Below are 5137 nucleotides of genomic sequence, written 5' to 3'. Positions count from 1 at the left end.
ATAAATGTACAGGCTGTCAATTAACCTGAGTGAAAGAATTGCTAAAATGCTTATTTTAAGAAAGTTTGATATAAACGTACAGCCTTGCTTCGCAAGGCTGTACAGTTAGAACAAAAACTGTTTGAAGCATATGAGAGGGCTGTTTGTCGTCTGATGCAGTTCACTATCCTGAGAAAAAAAACATAAAATAAGATTTATATTATTTTATTGCACTCACTTTTGTGAGTGCAATTTTCAGAGTTTTATTTTGAAACTTTCAGTAAACTTAATTTTCATAACCACACTAATCCAATGTGTAACAGTGGTTTGGTTAATCTAGCTGTATAATGCCCAAAACAGGAAGTAGTTCTAACTGCCAGCTGAGGCCTCCTCTGTAATAATTGAGTGTTCCACCATGTTGTAGTTCTGACCTTCTGCTCTGCCCTCTGTATTAAAGTGTTCCGCCATTCTTAGGACTACAGAGTCTTTGTAGTCCAAACCCCAGCAGTTCTCCCTCTCTGCATTCTGTTGCTATAGTGATGAAAGTGCCCTGTGTGTGTCAGACTTATCTATCTTTATGAGACACCCAGTCAGTTTTAATGAAAAAAGCAGTCCGAACAACTGCTTCCCGTTCAGGATCCGTAAGGCCGATCCAAAAACCGTTTGAAGCAAATGAGAGGGCTATTTGTCGTCTCATTTAGTACCGCGATTCATATCTGTAGCTCATTCACAGTAATTGCAGTGTTGAGAGGAAAATGTTGTGCGCTGAGCTCAGAGATTTTTCAGAAATGTATGTAAAACACTGGGGAGGAGCGTCAGTTATCCTGTCCCAAAACTTTGCTCTGAAGCACCTAGACCGAAAACCGTAAGCCCTAGGGAAATTTTGAAAACATTTTACCGGAGCAGGCATTCGTATCAATGTCATGACCGACTTTCATACCAATAGAGCAATTTTTGCACCCATGAGAGCGATTTCAAAATTATTTTGGGGTCAAAATTCCACCCTGTTTCTCACTCTAAAAAAGCGGCAGTTGGTGTCAGTTACACTCTGCGTTTCGGCAGTTGGAAATTTCGCTCGTTTTTCGCTTTTTACGTCGCCATCGTAACTCCGATCCCCAATAAAAATAATAGCTCCCTTCTCGGCATCGAGCCGCACGATTTGATACCACTTTTGTGGGTGGGCACGCAGCGGTACGAGCCGCATTAACGGTAATGGAAGAAAAATAAAGATATATATAAATAAAGAGACATTCTATTAGGTGAAGAACAATAGGTGCCTGCCATGCAATGCATGGAGGCAGTGACTGACCTGCTTCGCAGGTCAGTCACTGCTCTCCTTATGCATTGCTAATGGCATGCCCCAATAAATAAAGAGACATTCTATTAGGTGAAGAACAATAGGTGCCTGCCATGCAATGCATGGAGGCAGTGACTGACCTGCTTCGCAGGTCAGTCACTGCTCTCCTTATGCATTGCTAATGGCATGCCCCAATAAAGAGACCTTCTATTGGGTGTAGAACAATAGGTGCCTGCCATGCAATGCATGGAGGCAGTGACTGACCTGCTTCGCAGGTCAGTCACTGCTCTCCTTATGCATTGCTAATGGCATGCCCCAATAAACAGACATTCTATTAGGTGAAGAACAATAGGTGCCTGCCATGCAATGCATGGAGGCAGTGACTGACCTGCTTCGCAGGTCAGTCACTGCTCTCCTTATGCATTGCTAATGGCATGCCCCAATAATAATAATATAGAGACGTTCTATTGGGTGTAGAACAATAGGTGCCTGCCATGCAATGCATGGAGGCAGTGACTGACCTGCTTCGCAGGTCAGTCACTGCTCTCCTTATGCATTGCTAATGGCATGCCCCAATAATATAGAGACATTCTATTGGGTGTAGAACAATAGGTGCCTGCCATGCAATGCATGGAGGCAGTGACTGACCTGCTTCGCAGGTCAGTCACTGCTCTCCTTATGCATTGCTAATGGCATGCCCCAATAATGAGCTCAAACTGTATCTACTTTCACCTGTTTAGCAGGGGAGGGGATGTCGCAGGTTTGTCCCGGTGCTGTGGTAGCCGCCTCGCTCACCTCGGTGGGCTTGCTAGGCGTTTGCTCAGATTTGAAGAGGAGTATTTCGCTGTAAATACGTTTTATTGTGAACCAGAGCGTACAGCGGAAGCTACTGTCACAATAACAATACATCACATCGGTAATTCCAAGCATTAAATCTAGCATGGCCCTGAACTCTCCCCTTACTCCTTGTCAAACACCCATTCACGTCGCGCGCTCACAAGTATGAGCACGCGACTTCTTCTGGTGTTTTTTTTTATTTATTTTGTTTTCGCACTCGTCAAAGAAACTGAAGGTGTGAATCACCGCCACCTAGTGGTACGCAGTGTTGTTCATGACGTCTTCTTTTTTCTGGCAGTTGGCAAGCAACGTTAAGATGTGCACTACCGCCATTTACTGGGATGGAGTGTTGATTGGGCTGCTAAACATATATTTCACAGATTGTAAAACTAAAATGAACAACAACAAAAACTAAACTATATTTACATTTCCCCAAATTATCGAAGTTCACACTGTTTTAGGAAACATTCCTGATTAAAACTTCTCCTGCCTCATCAGTTTTGCTCTTGGCCTGGCACGTTCTGTGCATATTGAAGAATTTGTCACTCCTCTTTCAGTCCTTCTGTGACGATTATGGCATGTTTACAGCGGTTCGCTGTCTGGAAAAGTACAGTGAGGTGTGTTTTTGCACAGTTTAATCGAGGGTCAGGCTGTAAAGTGTAAATGTCATCACCGGAGAAACAAACGTTATGTTTCCTGTTCTCATGCGTTTCTATTGGTTTGGAGGACACACTGTCCAATGCGGTCTGGGTCCTAGATGTTTTCTGTGAGTCCCCAACTGTTTTCAGACGTTTTCTGTCTCTCTCTCTCTCTCTCTGTCTCCCTCTCTCTCTCTCTCTCTCTCTCTATCTCTCTCTCTCTCTCTCTATCTCTCTCTCTCTCTCTCTATCTCTCTCACACACACAGACAGACTAACAGAGGCCGACGCAGGATGTTCTCTCTTTGTTTCTCTATAACGTTCCCAGGGATAGAATCTGCAGGATCGCTGCTGATAACGTCACACGCAAAGAAGAGCACTGGACAGCGGGTCTCGCAGTTGACCCCGGAGAATGTCTGAGGCGGGATTAAATGATGCAGAACTAAAACTGAGATAAGAGCAAAATGGCTGCTTGGCTTTGAGCTGCAGCAAGGCATTTTGTTTTATTATTATTATTATTATACAAAGCCTTGCAGAGCAATCTGTAAAGCATAGCAAACAGAACGTGCTCTGGTCAGACAGGATCATAATTCAACGTTTTGACCTACTTGTAAAACATTGAGAGAACCTGAAACAGCACCCTCATCATATGCTCTTCATGGGAAAACATGGTGGTGGCAGCATGATGCTTTGGGGATGTCTTTCTTCGGCAGGAAGGGAAAGTTGTTCAGAGAAAATGGAAATATACATGGAGGTTAATACAGGGGAGTACTAAAAGAAAACCTGGTAGAGTTTGCATTAGAAAATCAACAACACTAGACATACAATGGTTTAGTTCTAGGATTTTCACGTTAGAATGGCCTAGTCAAAGTCTAAACCAGAATCCAAGTAATAATCTGTGGATTGACCTGAATAAAGCTTAAATACTCACCAGCCAGCCTGACTGAGAGTGAGCTATTACTCTGAAAAATAAAATATATATATAACGTTCCTCGTGAGTTGTGCAGCTGAGTGGTTCTATATTTGGAGACACCATTGATATCCAGTTGTTATGTTTGGTCTGATTTGTTCAGATGTTTTTCATTTCTTCAAATTTTAGTCATTTGTCTCAATATGATTTACCAAGTTGTAAAAATATGACTTCCTGTTGTCTTGCCGTGTTTTCCACGAGACACCATTTTTCATTATTCGTTTTCTTTTGGTAACATGTCACATATTTTTCTAACATGTTCAAGTAGCCAGTTTAATAACAATATTACATAAAAAGAATTGAAAATATTTTTCTGTCTGGAACAATATGTGTCAGAGAATCTTCTGTTGACTCTGCTACAATGATGTATTTTCCTTTAAATCAGTGGCATTACCTGCCACAGCAAAGTAAACTGCTTGAAAAATGATGTCACTTCCTCTTATTGAGAAGAGCTCAAGCAACTATTGTGAAAACAATAATTTCACTGGAGCCATGAGCTGTTAGCATGTAAGCTAGCAGTTGGAGTTAATCACAAAAAATGCTTGAAATTGTCAATTTTGTTACCGTCAAACTTAATTAGTTACGGCATCATCAGTGTTGAGTACCCACTTTAAAAGCTAATAATCACTATGCCATATAATCAATAAAGTAAAGATAATATGGGCAGTAAAAGCTGAGGGAATTATGTTTTGTTTCCTGAGAGGTATTGTACTTCATCAAGTACAACACTTGAATGATATTTCACACTTTGTTAGATTCTAATATAACTTTTATCCTTTTTTAAGGAACACAGCAGATCTACTACATTGTTTCTGTTTTATGGTAAAGGCATGTGAAAGAATTTATTTAATAAGCTAATGCTTTAAAATAAAAATTAACCCTTTAATGTTAATTATTTTACTTTAGGGGTCAACTCTAGTAATCTAGTAAATAAAAAGAAAAAAAATTGTCTTTAGCATCACATTGCTGATTGACTGTATTATAGTAGACACGCTTTTGTTCTGAAAAATGTTTGTCTTCAATGAGTTTCAGTGACAAATGTTTGCAACTATGCAACCAATCCAATTGATAATTGGGTGTTTTTAGTGTATTTTTAACAGCTCTAACAGGTCGTGTTTGTGGACTGTGGGAGGAAGCTGGAGTAACAGGAGAGAAGTCTTTGTTTCTGCATCGAGTTTGCATTCAAATCCAGACCTCTGGCCAAGATTTGGATCTTCTTGCTGTAAGGCGACAGTCCTACCAAGTGCTGCACTGTGGTGTAAGGACATTACAAATACATCTTTCCTTAAAACAAAAAGTAAGCGAAATTAACTGCTAATGCTTTGTCAAAGTTTAATGTGTTTTCAGTGAAATTCCTAGAAGAATCGATGGGAAACGATCTGTCGTCTTTCCTTCCTAATGCTTTCAAAATGCCAAA

This window comes from Poecilia mexicana, unplaced genomic scaffold (assembly GCF_051168715.1).
Source record: "Poecilia mexicana isolate PSO_F unplaced genomic scaffold, ASM5116871v1 scaffold_19, whole genome shotgun sequence".
Classification (NCBI taxonomy): domain Eukaryota; kingdom Metazoa; phylum Chordata; class Actinopteri; order Cyprinodontiformes; family Poeciliidae; genus Poecilia; species Poecilia mexicana.
This window is presented reverse-complemented; position numbering follows the sequence as displayed.